The sequence below is a fragment of the Nicotiana tabacum genome, chromosome 17 (assembly GCF_000715075.1).
Source record: "Nicotiana tabacum cultivar K326 chromosome 17, ASM71507v2, whole genome shotgun sequence".
Classification (NCBI taxonomy): domain Eukaryota; kingdom Viridiplantae; phylum Streptophyta; class Magnoliopsida; order Solanales; family Solanaceae; genus Nicotiana; species Nicotiana tabacum.
Window position 1 is genome coordinate 42525064 of NC_134096.1, and position 22091 is coordinate 42547154.

Below are 22091 nucleotides of genomic sequence, written 5' to 3' on the forward strand. Positions count from 1 at the left end.
ATATAATCACTTTCAGATATATGACACTTACCCGAGTCGTTCAATCAAAACTCAATTCAGAGCTCATTTGCTCAATGCGATACCAACTTCGCTCGTTAAATAATTAACTCATGTTTCAAGCTAATAAACCAATTGTGACTTGATGAAATTAGACCAAATATTCCAGATCATTCCTATAATTCATTATCAAACTCCCGGAAGTCTGGAAATCGAATTCGATCTCTAGAACTAAAAATGGACCTTTGGATCATTACATGCTTATGCTCAAAACAATGACAAAACACCAAACACGTTACAAAACCCATCCAAAACTAATCCGAGCCTTATGAGACCCCAACCAAGTATACTAACAAGTCCCAAAATAAAATACGAACTTAGTCGAGGCTTCAAACCATGTCAAACAATGTCAAAATTACGAATCGCGCCTCGAATCGAATTATGAGTTTTCAAATCTTTCAACTTCTATAATTTGCGCCGAAACGTATCAAATCAATTTGGAATGACTTCAAATTTTGCAAACGCGTCATATATATGACATAATGGACTTGTTCCAATTTTCGGAATCGAATTTCGACCCCGATATCAATAAAGTCAACTCATGGTCAAACTTTCTAAAAATCTTTCATTTTCCAACTTTTGCCAAAATGTGTCGAATTGACCTACAGGCTTCCAAATCCATTTTCGGACATACGCCTAAGTCCGAAATTACCATACGAAGCTATTGGAATCATCAAAATTCTATTTCGGAGTCGTTTGCTCAAAAGTTAAAACTCCGGTCAACTCTTTTCATTAAGCTTCAAAAGTAAGAATTGTTCTTTCATTTTAAATTCTGAATCTTCCGAAAACCAAATTCGACCGCACACGTACGTTATAATACATATTACGAAGCTGCTCGGTGCCTTAAACCGTTGAACGGGATGCCAATTCACAAAATGATAAGTTGGGTCGTTACAAGAAGCTCTAATTCCAGTAGAGATAGGCGAATCGAGAACGAGACACACACATACTAATGAGGCAATAAATGAAGAAGAGCTTCGAGCAAATTTGGATTTGACAGAAGAAAGGAGAGAAGCAACACTAATTCGGATGGCTGCTCCAAAGCAGATGATTGAACGATACTGTAACAGAAAGGCAAACCTGAGGTACTTCAAAATTGGGGACTTTGTCCTAAAAAAAGTGTTCCGATCAACAAAAGTGGCGAATGAAGGAAAGTTGAGTACAAATTGGGAAGGCTCATATAGGGTTAGAGGCATTGCTGTAAAAAGAGTATACGAATTGAAAACCATGGATGGCAAGGTGTTGCCATCACATTTGAATGCAGTCCATTTGAAGAAGTATTATTTCTAAAAGAAGGTTAATACCCACAATCAGGTATCATGCAAGTCAAGTTTTATTTTATTCGTTTAATATTTACTAACCATTTTAGATGATGGAAAAAAAGCTGGCCCATACCAAATGATGATATTAAACCCAAAAGACACGCGGAATACTTAATTATTTCTAGTCTAGGTTATAACATTTCTGAAGGCAAAAGGGTTAGGCAGTCATCATCTAAAAGATTACCTCCGAGTCCCGTATGTATTTCCTTTTTCAGGAAAAGGACCGTAAGTAAGGAGATGATCCAGTGTTCGAGATTTCATGCTTCAATGCTCTAACACAGTTTATGCATACAAAAGGATGCACAAAGAAAGAGGATGTATACCACAAGAGCATAATTCAGCCAGAATTAAAACCCTTGAAGAAAATGTTAAAATTTCAAAGGCGTTCAAGCTCCCACGAGCTTCTAGGTTAAGGCCATAAATGTAATCAAGGGAAAATATACCCGCATTTGTAAACCTGCTACAAAGAAAGTAGTTATGAAAATGTTGTAAAAATTTATTTATTTGAAAGTTCAAGAAATAAAACTTCTTCAAATTACTTCATATTTCATATCTTTGCACCAATATGAAGATGAGACGTCATCTTCATTAGTGTTGTTAATATAAAAGGGCCCTCTTTTATAAAACAAATTGTGCATATTGAAGACACGGTCTACTAAAGTATTTTTAATGTAAGTATAAGCTCAAAAACTCAAAGAGCAGAAAGTATAATATGCAGCAAAGAGATATTTATATCATCACCCCAAAAATGGGGGCGCAAAACCTTCCAAAAACTATCCAAAAAACAAAAGGAGAGTTTCAACAAAAACCAAACCAAAATCAAAAAACTTCCACAAAAACCAAGGGAAAAAACTAGGGAGCATCATCCACGGGAGAAGAAGGATTAACTTGAAAAGATGAGGGTTGAACATCAGCTTCACCAAGAGTAAGTCCATCATCATCACCTTTGGAACCTTCATCCTCGGGTGTTGAGAAGCTTTGAAGCTGCTGAGTCTGTCAATCGTCTCTTTAGCCTTTGCAATTTCAGAGTTAAGGTCAAAACCCTCATGGATAGCTTCTATCAGAGTCTCAAAGTGAGTGTTCAATAAAACCCAGCTAACATCAAGTGTTAATTTGTCTTCAAAGACCTCGTAATTCTTCTCCCACTGCTCAATTTTAGTTTTCAACTCTTCTTTTTCTGCTTCTGAGGCTTCATAAGATGTCTTCAAAGGAGTAAGAAAATTCTCAAGGAACTGAATCTTGTCTGTTGAGGCAGAGAGGTCTTCTTGAGTCTAGATGATCATTTGAACAAGATCACCCGCGTATGCCTCTTTTTGGTTAGGGAGCTCTTTCAAGCTCCTTATTTCTTTAGTTGCCTTGGAGTGCTGTTCAGCGAAGGAGGATTCCAATCTATCCTTGTCTTTTTCAACTTGATTGGAGGAAACTTTTAAAACCGCTAGTTCGGTAGTGATTACCCTCAATTTTTATTCTAAAGCTTCCTTCTCATCAGCAAGAACATCTTTCTCCAGCTGAAGGCCTTCGAATTTCTCTTTTCAATTATCAGACTCAGTGCGCAACTCAATTACCCATTGATCTGTCCAAGAAATCCTTCTCATATGCTCCGTACCTGTCAAATTGATCAATAAAAAAACAAAAGAAGGGGAGTTACGAACATCAAATGAAGGAGAGAAAAGTAAAGAGAGTAAAGTAAAGAGAGTAAAGATATACCTTGAGGGAGGAATGAATGATGCCATTCATCAGGGTCAAAGAACTGTGAGACTCAAGCTGTTTTCTTTTCACGAGACCAAGCAATGGTTTTAACCATACTGAAGCTTGTCCAGACTTCTTCAAAAGATTCCCACCATCAAGGACTTCAATTAAAACTTTCTTCATACCCCGTCTACTGCTAGAAGGCTCAGCTTCTTCACGAGAAGTAGCAACGGGGGCAGATACTGGGGTGATTGTAGGCAAAGAAGCAGGGGGATTAACAACAAGAGCAACTGACGTCATTGAAAGAGAGGCAAGTGGCGGCTCTTATGAGACAGGACCAAACTCTTCTTCACCCTCAAAACCATGGGCAAAGAACCTATCAACAGGACTTGGGGGGGGGGGGGGTATCAAGGTTACCAGCATAGGAAGACACACTTAGAATATGTTCTAGTGTAAAGCTTACGGAGAACCTCGCAGAAGGAACAAAAGCGGGACTGATGCCATGAATGACAAACCCTAAAAAAAGAGGGAAACTGTATATGCATTAAAAGAAAGGAACAAACAAAGAGAGAGGGAACTATAGGAATAAAAATTTACCGAGTCTTCACTTTCCATCCAAATTTTTGTGAAAGAAATTTCCAAGATCTCTTATCTATGGGAACAACGGTCAACATCTTTTCTACCCAAGCACAGAAGTCAGGAATTTCTTTGAAAACTTCCATGGTTGCTGAAAAGTGAACATACACTCATGAGAAGAAAACCAAAATGTCAAGAAAACTAAAGGAATAAGAGGAAAAAAAAACTTACGTGGAAAGTTCCACTTTTTAGGGAAAGACATATTTTCATCACCCACTAACCCATGAGTAGGGGCGATAATAAATCGAGCATACCATCCACGACCATGGTCATCCTCGGGACTGACTAAAACCCTTTTACTTCTAGCCACGAGGGAAAAGACACCTTCACGAAATAGTTTTGGAGAATATAAGTGGAGCAAGTGACGGAAGGTGAAAGGGGCGGAAACTGACCCCGACAAGTAGCGAAGGCAAGCAACTGCTCTCCACACGATGAGACCTATTTGACCAAGGCAAACATTGAAGTAGCCACTACAAGAAAATAAGGCTTTAGCGAGGGGAAATCAGGTCGTTAAAAGTCCAATTCCGATCGTTATAAGTTGATAATGACGGGAGAAAATTCGGTCATCACCGATCGTTAAAAGTCCCGACGTTAAAAGTTAATGACCAGCTTATAATCCGGTCGCTAAAGGATATTTAGCGACGACATAATTTTCGGTCGTTAAACATGCTTTTTAGCGACATGATTTTTCTCTCGCTAATTTGTTATCCGGTCATTAAAAGTCTTTAATGACAACAATGTATTAAGTCAATTCGAGTACTTTAAGCGACCGGTATTTCCTTCGTTAATTGTATAATTACTTTTAACAACCAAAATTCTCTTTGTTAATAATTATTTATCTGTTTGAGAAACCTGTCGTTAAAGAGTTTTAATGACCATATTTTTTTCGCTAATATAAAAATGTAATAAATATAATAAAAATTTAAATTATCTGAATAGTAATAATTATTTATATGCTTTCATACACGCTCAACAACATTGAAAAATAAACCAAATACTTGATATCTTATTAATACAAAGAACTAAAGTATCATATTTACCAGAAACCAATTCAAATTGTAAGAAACTCCATCTTACTAAAATAATGAAAAGTAAAAATAACGCAAACCCAGTCAGGAAGCATAAAGTGAGATGAGTTAATCATCATTTTTAATAATTCCTAAAAAGAAAAAAAGTAAAATTGAAGCATATATATGTACATAAGACAACGCCTTTAAACCATCGTTGACGAACCAAAAACCTCTTGTACTTTAACTTGCTCTATACTTTCTTCAAGGATAGGTTCTTCACACTTCAAATTTTTGATCTGTTAAAATAAGAAATTTATGCCAGTTTAGTAACAAAGAATAAACAACTAAAGAAGAAAATGAACACGTTAAAAGGAAAATGAACAGATAACACCTTAAATTATCAAATGCACAGATAGATAGCTATGTTCACGAGAAGTAAGTTGACTAGCCAAAGAAGTGATAAGTTCAATTAAATTCTAGCCAAGTATCAGACTAACTTATACCAGATAGAACTCTGTTTCTATTGAGATCATATTTGAGACCCCGTCTATAAAAGGTAGCCGTGAATTATAGTATCTTATAGTGCCTTTGATAAAGGTGAAGTTCATATTCTGGAAAGAGCTATAGTCGTGATGCTGGAGAGATACCTCAGTCTACCAACCACTTGTAGTTTCGAATAGTTCTTTAAGTTACTGAAAGTGTTGTTAAAGCAATATTTTTTCTGTTTGTGTGTGATAGGATCTAATCTCTCAGCTATGTTGCGCGAACTCTCCAAAATGTTGCCGCACCCGTGGCGGATCCTCCAAAAATGCACTGCTTTAGGTGGATCCGACACGTACCTGGCAACATTTTCAGAGAGACCGAGCATAGTTTCTCATTGTGTCGATGTAGCTTATCCCATCTTCATTCATTTTGTGATTAACGTTTGACTGCAAATTGAAAATTATGCATTTCACAAACAAAAAACTACTGACTTACGTAATCGTCTATCTAAACAAGAGCAGAATTTTGCTGAAAAGTAGATCTGTTTTTTCCTTATTCTAAGTGTCCAATGCATACCAAGTTTGTGATGTTGATTACCTGTGATGATAGATGTATTGACGATATGGAGCAACATCTAGCTCATTCTGTTCTCTCAAAGATGCCTTAAGGTTTCAAGTCCCATTTGAAGCAATCTTTGCTAAGTTTGGCGGATGACATGGGTAGGCTTGCCATACTCCGTACAGATTGATTAAGAAAAAATTTTCTAGTCTCTTCTGCTATATGCTTATTTTATACATCTCCGTGTGCGTAGAAAATGAGCTAAGAGAGTTTCTAGGAAGATAAATGGTTATGCCGTAAAGAGAGCATTTTGAAATAGTAGAAGGTTTATTGCTAAGTGATTTAAATTGTTTATGAACGCGGTGCAGCAATATAAATGCTCTAATGAAGTGATGAGTATGCAGCAGGAGGATGGTAACGCAATGTCAAGAACTGGGCAACCAAAACCTACAGGCAGTGATACAAAGTAGAAATTTTCAGAGAGTCTAATATCCTCTAGGCTAAAAGACATGATTTCCCTATCAGATGAATAATCAAGCCATTCAAACCAGAGAATTATTTTCGAAAGGCAGTAGGTGTTGTTAGACAAATCCAGAATTAAAGAGACTTCTCTTTTCTCCAGTAAGTCCTTCAATCCAAAGATCGAGCAATTCTTTTTTAAAGCCAAATGCAAAATATGTAATTTCAGTCAGATGTTATATTCTTTGATGGAACAACTCATCTTATTGACAATTGATTTGAGAAATCAATACACTGTATTTTTTAGGAATATATGATTTTGGTGAAGATTAGAGTGTTAAATTTAAGAGCAACTGGCTAACTGTTTGGGACCACAGAGTTCATATGTGAAGCTATTCACTGAAGAAAGAAAAATTACTAATCACTGGCTCTTCTTTTTCACATAGAACAATCTAAATAAATATCCTTCTAACAGCGTCTAATGGTGATACATCACAAATTAAAAAGATACAGGAAGAAACAGGAAAATACAAAGCACAAATCGATAATTTAACTTAGGGCATGCGGAAGAAACCAAAAGGACTAAAATTAGGTTACTATAAAGGTATGCTTTATAGAGTAAAATAGGATTTTCAATGTACTAACCTGTTATATGATTCAATCTATTGATCACTTAAAGATGGTGATGAAGGCTGATCAAACACTATCTTTGTAAGTTGTGCATATTTACTCCCTAGCTCATCATATTTATTCTCTCGCCCTTCCAAACGTCCTTTTAGTGATTCATATTTTTTTTACAGTAGCATTCAGCTTTTCCAACAATGCAGCTTTAGAGGAGTTACCATTTCAACTCCTTAGTGGTTATCCCACCACCAAATCCAGCTATATGACTCTTTCGTTGAGGTCCAAAGCACTTTTCTACAACCTCAATGTTTGCAAGAGACGATTCAGATTGTACCAATTCTTTGATTTTATCCTGTAAAATAAAAAATAATTTAATTAAAATAATACAATACAATATAATAAATAAATAATATAAATTAAAATTTATCAATAAACATACATATTTCTCATTGGTTTCAGGTTCGAAAAGCGTGTTGTTCTTCTTACGAGTCTTAAAAAAAAAGTTGCCACATCCGATGGATTACCATATTTACCTCCCTTCACATTAAAATAAACAAGTCAAAGAAATCTTTTGTAACAAAGATGAGGTTTCTTAATAGAATTATAAGATTTACTCACCAATTCATAAATGATCTCCCTAATTGGTTTACTACCCGTACGATGATGCATACTCAACTTAGACCTATTGACCGAGTTTTTTGTACTTGTCTCCTAAATTAACAATATACTGGCAAAATTCTGGTTAGCCACTTAATATAACGCGATGTGAATAAATAACTATGACACAATGTTTGAAAAATATAAATATTAACTAGTACTCTCCTTTTCTTTTAATCAACCAATGAATTATCTATCAGAATTTTCTTGAGAGGTATCAATTGGAGTTAGTGAAAACTCTCTACAAATAATTAAATCATAATAACATGCCATTTTAATGAAAAAAATAGAGAAGGTACATAAAAGTAAATTATTGAAACAAGTCATTACTTACTCGAGAAATGGTTGAAATTCATCACAATTCTACAAAATATAAATATGTGCTTGCTCTAGTTCATTTGAATCAAGTTTGCGTCATTTGCCACCTCTTAAAGCTCTTCCAGGTTGACAAAACATTGTTAAACCTCCATCAGATTCTATAATACCACCATCATAATTTCGTTCAAGGCGATTAAACTTTATTTCCATTGTATGTATATACCTTGAACATAAGGTCATACATTCAGTTGCTAAATATCCCTCTGCAATAGAACCTTCCGCGCAAGCCCTATTACGAATAAATGGTTTCATAAAGTATATATATCACTCCATTGGATACATCCATCGATATTGAGAAGGTCCAACAATCTTAGCTTCATTAGCTAAATGAATTGGTAAGTGCTCCATGACATCAAAAAATATAGGAGGGAAAATTTTTTCTAACTTGCACTCAGTTATTGGGATTTGGGCATCTATCTGCTCTAATTCATCCACACTTAAATATTTCGATCCAAGCACGTTGAAAAACAAAGACAACTCAATAAACGGTTCACACACAGATTTGCATAGCATGCCCCGTAGAGCAAGTGGGAGTAAATGTTATAGAAGAACATGGCAATCATGACTTTTTAAACCTAAAATTTTGCGATCTTTAAGGTTGACACACTAGGAAATATTTGATGAAAATCCATCTGGGACCTTTAAGTTCTTCAAGAAACTGAAAAACATGTGCTTCTTTTCAGGAGATAATGTGTAACATGCTGTTGGTAAGTCATATTTATCCCCAATTTTTATTGGATGCAATTCTTTCCTAATGTTCATTGCTTGCAAATCCAACCGAGTGTTTATGGTGTCTTTGGTTTTTCTTTTGATATTTAAGATTGTCCCCAAAATATTATTACATATATTTTTCTCAATGTGCATTACATCTAAGTTATGCCGCAATAAAAGAGTTTTCCAATATGGGAGATCAAAGAAAATACTCTTCTTATTCTAGTTATCACCCTACTCTCATGTGATATTTTAATCTTCTTTTTAGATCCTTTATTAGTTGTAACCCATCTAAATCAGCCACTTGATCAAGTATATCATCACCAGACAAATGTTTTGGTGATAATCTTCGCTCCTTAGTGCCATCAAATGATACTTTTATCATTCCTCCATTTGTGATTAAGAGGAAGAAAGCGTCTATGGCCCATATAGCACTTTTTTTTATTTATTTATAATTTTGTAACCTAATTGAGTGAGTTTCTTTATTACAACATGGGCACACTAGTTTTTCCCTTTGTACTTCATCCAGACAAATTTGCATAGGCGGGAAAGTCATTAATGGTCCATAATAAAGATGCATGTAACACAAAGTTTTGTTTAGTTGACGCATCAAAGGTCTCCACTTCAGATTCCCACAATTCCTTTAATTCCTCTATCAAAAGCTGGAGATAAACATCAATAGCATCTCCAGGACTCTCAGGACCAGGAATAATCATTGACAAAATAAAATTTTCTTTCTTCATGCATAGCCAAGGTGGTAAGTTATAAGGAATAAGTACCACAGGACAAATACTATAAAGAGTTTTGGAATTTCCAAATGGTTGAAAACCATCGCTAGCAAGTCCAAGTCGAACATTACAAGGCTCGGATGCAAAAGATTGATGAAGTTCATCAAATGTTTTCCACGCTATTGAATCAGCTGGGTGACTCATTATTCCATCATCAACTCTTTTGTCATGGTGCCATCTCATCAGAGAAGATATTTTCGAGGACATAAATAATCTTTGAAGTCTTGGCTTTAGAGGAAAATAACGTAAAATCTTGTATGGTATATTTTTCCCACTTTTAAATTTGGTTTCCCCACTATGTTTATCCTCCTTCCATCTAGATGCACCACAAACTTTGCATGACTCAAGAGACTTATTATCCTTCCTGTATAACATACAATCATTCTTACATGCATCAATCTTCTTGTAAGAAAGCCCTAGGTGCCGAATTACCTTCTTTGCTTCGTAATATGGATCTGGCAAGTTTGATCCATCCTACAATAAATCTTCCTTCAAGATCTTCAACAACATTGTAAATGACGCGTTACTCCAATTACCAATACTTTTGATATGAAGCAACTTTACCAAAGTAGAAAGTTTAGAAACTTTTGAATCTTGGTACAATGGTTGCTCAAAATCTTTTAAGATCCTATAGAATCTTTTTTGCTTCAATATTTGAATCCTCCTCAAACTGCCCATCACCATCATTGTTCATATTGTCTCCTTCAAAAGTGGGATATAAATCTCTTAAATTTCATGTATTTCATCCTCACCATCACCCTCTTCATTGATATTATCATCTACAAATTCATAATCTGAAGAGGACTCACCTAATCTCTCCCCATGGTGATACCAAGGGGTATAATTTTGAACTATTCCGTGTACTATTAAATGTAACCTAACCAGCTCACGTATTCCTGAAATTGCATTATCATATTTGACCCATGGACAACGTATTTCATGTGTTTCTCCCAATCTTTTAAAAGCATAATTCAGAAAGTTCTCCACCCCAAGTATGTAAGCGTTATCAAGTCGATCATGAATAAGTTTCATCCATTGCTTATCAAGTACCATAATCTGGTGCATACACAAAATTGATATACATGTATAGTCAACCAAAAAATAGTATAGCAATGAACAAGAAATGAACATAAGCGAATAAAAACATATTAGTCACCTTTACTAAGGAATATTAGTCAATCTACTTTCGAAGATTATTTTATAATCCGTTTGAATAATTTCTCACATCCACCATTTCAGTGGCCTATAGCTCAAGTAACAACCTTAATTTTTACAATAAATGATGAATAAATATGTTAAATTTTTAGTACTTTTGAAAATTGAGAATATTTTTTGTAATGATTTTATAAATAAGCTACAAATCAGGAAAACTAAAAGAATATTTACTTTGTATTGATGCTCTTATAGTGTGGTTGTTGATTAAGAAAATAGTGTTATTTCAGGAAATAAAATAACCAATCAAGGAAAAGAATGTGAAAGAATTTTAAGTGAACAACTAAAAATTCAGGTAGAGAAACTGAAAACTTTAGGGCAGAAAAAAATGACTAAGAAAAAGAGGTCATGTCTAGTCATGTTTTACTTATTCATTCAACAAATCAAACATGATAGTCAAATCAGAACCACTTAATTCCTAAACAAGTCATGTTTTACCAACATGCTGGCACTTCAAGTCTGCTATGATATTAAGATCAATTTTTCTCTGGTGTGACTAAGTTAATAACTAATTTTGCTCATGAGTCACTCTATTCCCATCCTTAAATTAGAGTCCATAACACCAGGTACATAATACAACCTTCAAACATGAAAAGATTTAATTCATAACTCACTAAAATACTACTCCACATCAGACTCCATATAATTGGTATGCCAAAATCATGTAACAGATTGGAATGTAGTAATAGATTTGGTGAAGTTACAATATATGGAATGCCAAAATCACCTAACAGATTGGAGTGTAGAAATAGATTTGGTGAAGTTACAAAATCATTTTTCTACAAAGTGAATTAAGTGATTCAGAGTGAGTATCTCAGTAAAGTACATATAGAGTGAAAGCAACAAATAATGAATATGATATTAGTGTAATCTATTTGCACAACCAAGACTGAGTCACTAATACTGAAATGTCAAACCAAATAGACCAAATCTTTCTGATAACATAGATGAGTGAAGCCAAATGTATATAGTGTGAATGAGTCACAACTACTATACTAAAAATTATGACAACCACTAAATAATAAACAAGACAATAAGACAACAATAAAAGAACACCAGAATTTACGAGGTTCGGCTAATTTTGCCTACTTCTTCGGACACAATCAATATTTTATTCCATTCCAAAATTACAAGTGAAATAATACTAAAGAGAGAAGATACAAATGCCTTAAGAAGATAAAAGTCAAATGAGAGGTGTGTCTAAATCCTAAACATTAGGCCTCCTTTTATAGGGTGAAATTCCCATTCAAAATTGCCATCCACCGATGTGGGACTTTTGACAATTTCAACAAATCTCCACCTTGGCAAAATTCCACATCTTCAATTTTCTCTCAATAACAAATTTTGGTTGTGTCTTCATCTTCAATCTTTAGTGTTCAACAATGTTGATCAAATCCAAACAATATTGAAACTTGACCGCAGTCACCACTTTTGTCAGCATATCAGCAGGGTTCTCCGTAGTATGAATTTTCTTCACCGTGACTCCACCTTCTTCTATGATTTCTCGTACGAAATGATACCGAACATCAATGTGCTTCGTCCTTGCATGATAAACTTGGTTCTTCGCTAATTGAATAGCACTTTGACTATCACAAAAAATTATAATATTATTTTGTTCAATACCAAGCTCCTTTAGCAACCCCTGAAGCCAAATTGCCTCCTTCACAGCCTCTATAATAGCCATGTACTCTGCCTCTATTGTAGACAAAGCAACTGTTGACTGCAAAGTAGACTTCCAACTAACTGGTGCCTTTGCAAAAGTAAACACATAACCAGTAGTTGACCTTCGTTTGTCCAGATCACCTGCAAAATCTGAGTCACAATATCCAACTATAGACCGATTGCCTTCCTGCTAAAAAACTAACCCAACATCTACAGTACTATGAATATACCGTAGAATCCATTTCAGAGCTTGCCAATGCTCCTTTCCTGGATTATGCATATATCTGCTAATAACTCCAACGACTTGTGAAATATCAGGTCTCGTACAAACCATTGCATACATCAAGCTACCAACAGCATTTGCGTATGGTACCCTTGACATATACTCCTGTTCAGTTTCATCCTTTGGCGACATAGTAGTACTTAGATTAAAATGGGGAGCAAGTGGCGTACTAATTGGCTTAGTCTTCTTATCTATGCCAAAACGCTGTAGTACTCTCTTCAAATATTCTTTCTGAGATAAACAGAGTTTCTTTGAACGTCTATCTCTTATTATCTCAATGCCAAGAATTTTCTTTGCCTCACCCAGATCCTTCATCTCGAACTCCTCCTTCAGTTGAATCTTCAACTTATTAATTTCTTCTGAATTCTTGGAAGTTATCAACATATCATCAACATATAGGAGAAGATATACAAAGGAACCATCATTAAGTTTGCGCAAATACACACAATGATCGTATTTGCTTCTCTTGTACCCTTGCCGCAACATAAACTTGTCAAATCGCTTGTACCATTGTCTAGAAGATTGTTTCAATCCGTACAACGATTTTTCAAGTTTGCATACCATATTTTCTTTTCCAGCAACTTTGAATCCTTCTGGCTGAGTCATGTAGATTTCCTCCTCCAAGTTTCCATGTAAAAATACAGTTTTTACATCCATCCGAACTAGTTCCAAATCCAACTGTGCTACCAAAGCCAACATAGGAAAAGGTTTCGCAGAAGAGGCTTCACTTCAGCGGTGGGGAAATGCGCAGGAGTGAGTGGGGTCGCAGGTGCGACACGTTTTGTCGCAGGTGCGGTCGTTTGCTCGCAAAAGCGGACTCTGTGGACTTAAGAGAAGTCCGCACCTATGATGAAAATTTTGCAGGTGCGGAGCCGCAGGTGGGTTCGCAGATGCGAAATAACCGGGCAGAAAAGGCCTAAGTTCGAGGGTTTGATTTCATTATCCATTTTTGGACCTAGAGAGCTCGGATTGAGGCGAAAGTTTGAGAAATTTTCAGAGGAAGCATTTGGGTAAGGATTCTTGACTCATTTTTAATTAATTCCCACGAATCTATTGTTGTTTTCATCATTTAATTAGTGTTTTTAGTTACAAATTTTGGGAAAAATTGGAAAAACCTCTTATGCTAAAAATTAGAGATTTGAAAAGTAATTTGAGGTCGGATTTGAGTAATTCTTGTATGGTTGGACTCAATATAGAATGTGTGTTCGGATTTTATGACTTTGGTTGGGTTCCGAGACATGGGCCCGGGTCGACTTTTTGGATCAATTTTTCAATTCTTTGCTAAGTCGTAATTTCATTATTTAAAGTACTTTCCTATAGTTATATTTATAGTATAAATTTATTTTTGCTAGATTCGAGCCGATCGGAGTTGGAAAATCGAGGGAAAGGCCTTCTTATTGATTGATTGAGCGAGGTTTGAGGTAAGTGACTTGTCTACCCTTGTGTGGGAGAAATCCCCACTTAGGATTTGGTATTGTTGTGACAACTGTAATATGTGAGGGCTGTGTGCGCGAGGTGACGAGTGCGTACACGGGATAAATGTAAAAATTCCGGTTTTATCTAAGTAGTTTCCTTTTTATGCCTTAACTGAGTTACTTTAGCATGTATAGTCTGTTTAGCCTAATTTTACATGTCTACTTGTCTTATCTCTTATTTGCAATTTGTACTACATGCTGTCACGACCCAATTTCACCTATAGGTCGTGATAACGCCCAACACTACTGCTAGGCAAGGCAACATATAAATTAAACCCATATTCAATTTTTTAAAAATTAACCGAGTAATTAAACTCTTCTTACTAGCAAGAAATTAGTAAATTAAAACAACCAAGAAGCAAATTTAAATCCAAACATTTTACTAGTGTGTGTGCCAAGACTTGATGTCACAAGTGTATGAGCATCTATTAGATTTTACAAAACTCCAAATACTGTCTGAAATAAAATAGACAGAATGTAAATATAAGAAGAGACATTGTAGCTGCAGAACGGATCAGAAAGGCAGCTCACCACTATGCCCCTGGATAACGTGGGTATAAGATGATATGTCCCCCACCAGTACTTGCCTCAGGTCTTGCACAAAAAGTGCATTAAGTGTAGTATGAGTACGTAAATAACACGTACCCAGTAAGTATCAAGCCTAATCTCGAAGTGGTAGAGACGAGATGGTCGACTTTGACACTCACTAAGGGTCAACAATATTAAATAGAATAAAATAGAATTTATTTAACTCAGCATGATTCACAAAGTCAACAATAATTTTATATAATTAGCAGAAATAATTAAATTCCCTCAAATGCAACAATTCTCAATATATTAATTAAATCCTTCAATTCCAATAAAATTTCCAATTTATCAATTAGCCTCATTTATAGGAATAACAATAATTCCTTAACAAGCAGAGAACACAATTCTTTAAATTTCAGAGATTTCCAATTTATCAGTTAGCTTCACAAGCTACAATAAACTATCAAAGAATCGTGTAATTATTTTTCTTATGTCACGACCCAAACAAACCTCTGTCGTGATGGCGCCTATCGTGGAACTAGGCAAGCCGACTCATTTTCCAAACAAACCGATATTTTCATTTCAAAGAAAATTTCAAGGTTATTTAACATAAAACTTTTATTTAAAGAGTTCAAATCAAAGAAAAACAGAAGTGCGAAAAAGAAAAGCCCGACATCGGGGTGTCACTAGTCATGAGCATATACTACAATCTTTCTAACAATATCAAGGCTAACTCAGCCCGAAAAATAGCTAAATACAACTAGAGAAAGATAAGAGGGAGAAGAGCAGGGGCTGCGATCACCAAACAACTATCTTGCTATCTCCAAGAAAATCTGCAACCAGAACACTCAGTAACCTCTACCGTGTCTAGCTATACCTGAATCTGCACACAAGGTGCAGGGAGTAACGTGAGTATGCCAACTCAGTAAGTAACAACAATAAATAAATACTGAGCAGTAGTGACGAGCAATAAAGCATATAACGTTCATATAAGGAAATCTCAGTAAAATACCACATGCTTTTAAAATCAGGATTTGAATCAAACATCTCGTTTAAACCCAATTCCAGTAAAAATCATTTAAAGATATTTTTCCAACAGTTTTTCAAACGAAGTCTCAATGCAAAGGTGAGAAAAAAATGATGAAATCATAAACAGACCCTCGGGCAAAACATCACTCATATACAGCCCCTCGGGCAAGCCTCACAGTCACTCGTGCCACTCGGGTATACCTCACAATCACTCTTGACACTCGGGTATACCTCACAATCACTCTTGCCACTCGTCATACCTCACAATCACTCTTGCCTCCCAGTCACACAGCACTCAGCACTCGTACTCAGTAGGTACCTGCGCTCACTAGGGGTGTGTACAGACTCTGGAGGGGCTCCTTCAGCCCAAGCGCTATAATCTGCATGGACAACTCACATGCGATAATAATAAAGTATGCTGCAGGCGGGCAGCCCCGATCCACACTCATCCTCACAAATCAGGGCCTCGGCCTCACTCAGTCATAAAGTATGCTGCAGGCGGGCAGCCCCGATCCACACTCATCCTCACCAATCAGGCCCTCGGCCTCACTCAGTCATAAATATCTCAAGCCACTCGGGCATTTCAGTAAAATAGGGCATTCAACCCAAAATATTTATATGCATCAAAATAGAGTCATAAAAACTGAGTTATGCGGTAAACAAGTATAAACATGACCGAGTATAGATTTTCAATTGAAAACAATGAGAGGATGGTAAGAAATAGCCCCTAAGGGTCCAAACAGCATTGGCGCAAGGCCCAAATATGACATTCAACCCAAATTTATAGAAATTCTTTCTAAAACATATAAGTATCAAATGGTTTCAACAAAGTATGAAACTTTACAGTTGCTACGAGACGGACCAAGTCACAAATCCCCAACAGTACACGCTCACACGCCCGTCACCTAGCATGTGCGTCACTTCAAAATAGTAGAATGATACGAAATCCGGGGTTTCATACCCTCAGGACTAGATTTACAATCGTTACTTACCTCAAACAAGTCAAATCTCTATCCCGAAATAATCTTGCCTATGGACACGGCCTCCAAATGCTCCGAATATATTCACAATCAGTACAATACCATCAATACGCGCTAATGGAATGAATTCCACAAGAAAAACTTCAAAATTAGATCAAAGCCCGAAATTGGCTCAAAACCCGCCTGTGGGGCCCACGTCTCGGAACTCAACAAAAGTTACAAAAATCCGAAATCCCATTCAACCAAGAGTCTACCCATACAAATTTTACCAAAATCCGACCTCAACTCGATCCTCAAATCTACAAATCTTATTTTCAAATTTCTAAGTTCCAATCTCCGATTTACACCTCAAAATCATGTAATCTAGTCGGATTATTCGATGATAATTCAATATTATGGAGTAGAAATGATCACAAGGGACTTACCTCAAGTTTTCCTTGAAAATATATCAAAAATCGCCTCTCCTCAAGCTACAATTTGTCAAAAATGGCAAATGGGACGAAGTCCCTGTTTTTATAATTCTGCCCAGACATTCTCGGTTCTGCCTCGATCTTGGCCTTCGATCTTGACCTTCAATTGAGGTCCTCGATCCTGGTCCTTGATCCTGGCCCTCGATCCTGGTTCTCGATCCTGACCCTCGATTATGTCTTTTACCCGGCCTTCGACCGTGACCCTCGACCTTGGGCTCGATTATGCCTTCGATCGTGGCCCTCGACTCTGGGCTCGATCATGCCTTCGATCGTGGCCCTCGACCTTGAGCTCGATTTCTGGGCAGAAACAATTTCCAACAGAAGGAAATTGCAGCAGCTATTCTAGTTCAATTTTTGATTCGTTAACCATCCGAAACTCACCCGAGGCTCTCGGGACCTCAACCAAATATACCAACAAGTCCTAAAATATCATACGAACTTAGTCGAATCCTCAAATCAGTTCAAACAACGCTAAAAAAATGAATTACACCACAATTCAAGCCTAATGAACTTTGAAATTTCTAATTTCTACAAACAACTCCGGAACCTATCAAATCACGTTCGATTGACCTAAAATTTTGCACACAAGTCCTAAATGACATAACAGAGGTATTCTAATTTTCAGAATCGGATTCCGACCCCGATATAAAAAAGTCAACCCCCCGGTCAAACTTCTCAAAAATATAACTTTCGGCATTTTAAGCCTAATTCCTCTACGGACTTACAAATAATATTCCGGACACGCTCCTAAGCCCAAAATCACCATATGGAGCTATTGGAATCATCAAAATTCAAATCCGAGGTTGCTTACACATAGGTCCATATCCTGTCCACTTTTCTAACTTAATTTTTCAATTATGAGATTAAGTGTTTCATTTCACTCCGAGTTCCTTCCGGACTCACACCAACTAACCCGATATAACATAATATAGCTGAATAACACAAAAAGAAGTAGGAATGGGGAAAATGGGGTTATAAGTCTCAAAACGACCGGTCGGGTCGTTACATCCTCCCCTTCTTAAACATACGTTCGTCTTCGAACGTGCCCAGAGTTGTTCCAAAAGCCATCAAATCGCTGTGTAGCTTTCCCATGCACATACCTGGGGGTGGTCCCACAGCACCCTATTCCATACAGGTCTAATAGCACAGCATGACTGAAATTTCTCAATTCAACCTAGCCCACAAGCCTTCGAATCAAATTTCCAATATCCGAAATTTCCTATAAGATGAGAAGTTTGCATCTACATACCGTATAAGTCTGAACAATCTGTACCAAAAGCTGTAACCATAACTCAAATGCTGAAATTCAAATACCGCATAGCTCGAATGCTCGAAGCAATGATTTCAAATCACAGTATCGACTCAAATCAATCCAGTGCCAGTAATAAACTCATATCAGACAAAACCTCATTTTCAAAACCTTCGTACACTACCAATGATGAAAGAAACATACCAAATTCATAGCCATTCATTAGACCAACAAGTCATGGATCTCTCGTTCCTTCTAGAAGAACTATAGCCAATTTCAAAGCCGACTTCCGATATTATCCTCCTAATTATACCACAATCAAATCTGATAGCATCCATTCTAAGCCCAATGACCTCGTCTCCTCCAACACGACAACTCTAGTGACATGACACATCAATAAAATTTAAAGCCACAACCCGTGCAATCCGTGCACCAGATAGCAACATTCCAAATGTACCCAATCGTAACAATGACCCAAACAGGAGAACCGTTCCGCAAGCTCGACGAGTACCACCCCGACGCAATGCTAAGAACCCATCACACACCGCAAAACCATAATATACGAATCTTACACAATGTATCATATTTCCACATAACTCTGCTGCAGTACGCGACCCTATCCAAATACTGGTCCATATGAAACACCTTCTATCATCTGGCTAGCTCCAGCCACAACTTCATAGTCCACCACCATGAAACAATCTGCTCATGAGAACTCCCAATCTTCAATTCCATAGAACACATGAATCACCCTATTTGATTACACCTCCACCGCTCAAATTCCTAACACCTCTCTCATACACAATCCTCCCACGAGAAATACTTTGAAGCTTCTTCCGTGCCACCTGGCAAAATTTGAATATCGACAGTCGATCAACCAGGAGAGTGTCGCAATACCAGCGAAGTACCCATAAATCAAAACACACTGCCCTTTCTGAAATGTACACTCTCATCAAGCTATACCAGATAGTAATACAATTTACCTAGTCATCGGAAATCGTTCATGCTGCCTAAGAATTTATGTCCTTCCCTTCAAAACTGAACTGTGACCTGGTACATGTAAATCCTATTCCCGCACAACACACCACATCTATTATTCCATCATGTGACAAGCATAAGAATTCCATTATCAACTCTGAGTCACTAGCAATTACATACCTTATTAGTCAGAAACCTCTTTCTTGCTTCTTTCTAGGAGAAAATCATAACACACAACACGCTCCGTACATCGGTAGAAATTATCCGGTTTAAACCATGGTAGAACCCATCATGAACACTTTGAAATCCATTTGTACATAATCAAGCTATCTGAACCGAATTCCTCTAACTTCACCAAGCCACACAGGTTGCCAAATCCGGCAGCATTGCCACGAAGCACCTGTAGATACTAGCCACGTCATAAGTACACAAATAACCGATCATACCCATTACTGTGCTACCCCAACCTACTTCCAAACAGTCCTATTTCCCCAAGTCTTTTCCAAATTGCCATTTTATTTCCTTATTAGAACACTACTATCGTTAACTAAAACTTGCCCCGCGAACTCTAGCATAGAATCACACCGCCCTAAGGCTTATAAGCCGTCGAATTCCTATTTTTTTTAATTCCAAAGGTTCCACAACCAAAAATGCTTACTCCAAAGAGACTTTAGGTAAATCTAAAATTGTTTCCTTCACCTTCTTGATACTGAAATGTATAATTCACAATGATATAAGATACCACGAGTCTCAACACCGTTCAATGCAACTCCCAGTTTTAAAGCCATATTTATAAATCTTGAATCCATTGTAACCATTCTCGAATTAACCGACCAAACGGACCGAAACAACCTGTGCCCCATTAGCACACCAACAACCAAGGGAATAAAGAGTAACCCACACTCCTACGCAACCGAGCCAATTCCCGCTCCATGTACACTACATTCTCTGTGAATAACCACTCAATTATTTTATGGTCCTCCTATAACCATAGCGTGTAATACAACTTGTGTCCAGAAATTCCTTTACCCGAGTCATCCTCGATCTCGACCTCTACAAGTCATAACTGATTCACCGGTATACCCCGAACCAAAACTAATATGACCCATAACCGTGCAATCAACTCGTAGATAGCAGACTCCCCCACTTAGCCTTAAGCTTCAATTATATAAAATTAGAACCCGTAAGGATTTCTCCTTCTCAATTACCAAGGTCTTGCATTGTTAACCTGCCAGACTTCTCGAAGTCTTTTATTAAGCCTTTCATGAACATTTTGAATCTCCAGCCAAAATTACACACGCGACCTCCTACCGGGTAGCTAGTAATATTCCTCACAAAAGCTTCATCAACATCATGTCACCGCTAGCTGCACACAGGAGATAACCCACATGTGGAATTCCTTACCGACATCTCCCAATGACACTGCACTGAGTGCAACAACCACAAAATTCATAAATTCCCCTGAGTTCATACTCGCCCACCATTTATATAAGTTTGCACTTTCCCTATTGACATCAACTGTACGTTAACAATACCTTCCGAACTCAAGTCATATTGCACCTAGCACAATAATCAGATCTTCACGCCTCTATTCATTTCAAACACACTCTTTTCTGCCATATTCAATTTAGAGTATGCAGAGTATGCAGGCTGATTCACATATTAACACGATTCCAAACCATTCTACACTTTTTCAAGGCGCACGAGTACCCTACTAGTGAATTCATATGCTAATCTGCCATTCTTACTTCGGTTAAACCATCTCCTTTAAGAAACTTCTCAACCTCTACTTCTCCTACTTGACCTGCTAGTACTTCAACCACCGTGAACACTTCCCGCCATGTCTTCCCTCATACTTTGCTACCCAACTGCTGCATCAAATTGAAATATATCTCTGTCGCACCTGAACCAATAAAATGTTACCGACTCTAAGTCTCTTCAAAGATTATTTTTCCCGAGCCATCAACATCAAAATACCCATTCGCAACCACCATTACTACACAACCACTTACTCTTCTTGAGTTCAAACTCATTGACAGACATGAGAATTTAATTTGCCCCAAAATGTAACAACTTGAAATATCCTTCAAAACATTCACACTTGAGACGGTACGTCGCATCAAAACGAAAATCAAGCACTCAATGGCCTTCCTTTACATTTCAAGAAAACACTTCTCGTCACATTCACATAGTCTTAACACTTCCCGCAATTACGTCATACTCACCACAAAGCCATTCCACTGCTCATCGAGCCACAATTCAACTCGTAGGGACATTATCGGACATATGAGTCCAAATGCATAGGTTACAACTGAAGCTACCGAGCCTAAGATGTGGTTTAACCATGGCCTCAAGTCCTCCAGACTAGCCCATCACCAAAATACATAATACATATCTCGAACCTCGTTCAAAGAATCACAAACCGGCGATGCACAACAGATATCGAGTGCTCATGTGCGCATACGAGATGCGTGGAAGGAATTCAAAGAGTTATGTCTCAAGCCGAATCATTTTCGCACGATAGAATACAAGAAAGTGAAGTTTCCTAAAGGTTCTACAACCTCCTGAAGATAAGTACAGACGTCTCCATACCGATCCACAAGACTATACTAAACCCGCTCATGACTCGTGAGACCTATGTAACCTAGGCTCTGATACCAATCTGCCACGACCCAAACAAACCTCTGTCGTGATGGCGCCTATCGTGGAACTAGGCAAGCCGACTCATTTTCAAAACTACCCGATATTTTCATTTCAAAGAAAATTTCAAGGTTATTTAACATAAAACCTCCATTTAAAGAGTTCAAATCAAAGAAAAATAGAAGTGCAGAAAAGAAAAGCCCGACATCGGGG

General features: G+C 37.2%; 1 long non-coding RNA gene across 4 annotated transcripts; it reads right to left on the reverse strand.

Annotated features, from left to right (window-relative positions):
- Positions 1-4690: 4690 nt before the first annotated feature.
- On the reverse strand, positions 4691-11486 carry LOC107765955 (uncharacterized). 4 transcript variants are annotated; one of them, XR_012701163.1, is made up of 5 exons: positions 7830-9024; positions 7457-7549; positions 7278-7375; positions 6860-7190; positions 4718-5010 (listed from the first exon to the last, which is right to left on the reverse strand). It is a non-coding gene; the product is annotated as an uncharacterized LOC107765955 (long non-coding RNA). The 4 variants fall into 4 exon arrangements; XR_012701162.1 differs by having other exon boundaries at positions 7457-11486; XR_012701161.1 differs by having other exon boundaries at positions 7278-7549; positions 7830-9026.
- Between the last annotated feature and the right edge of the window lie 10605 nt (positions 11487-22091).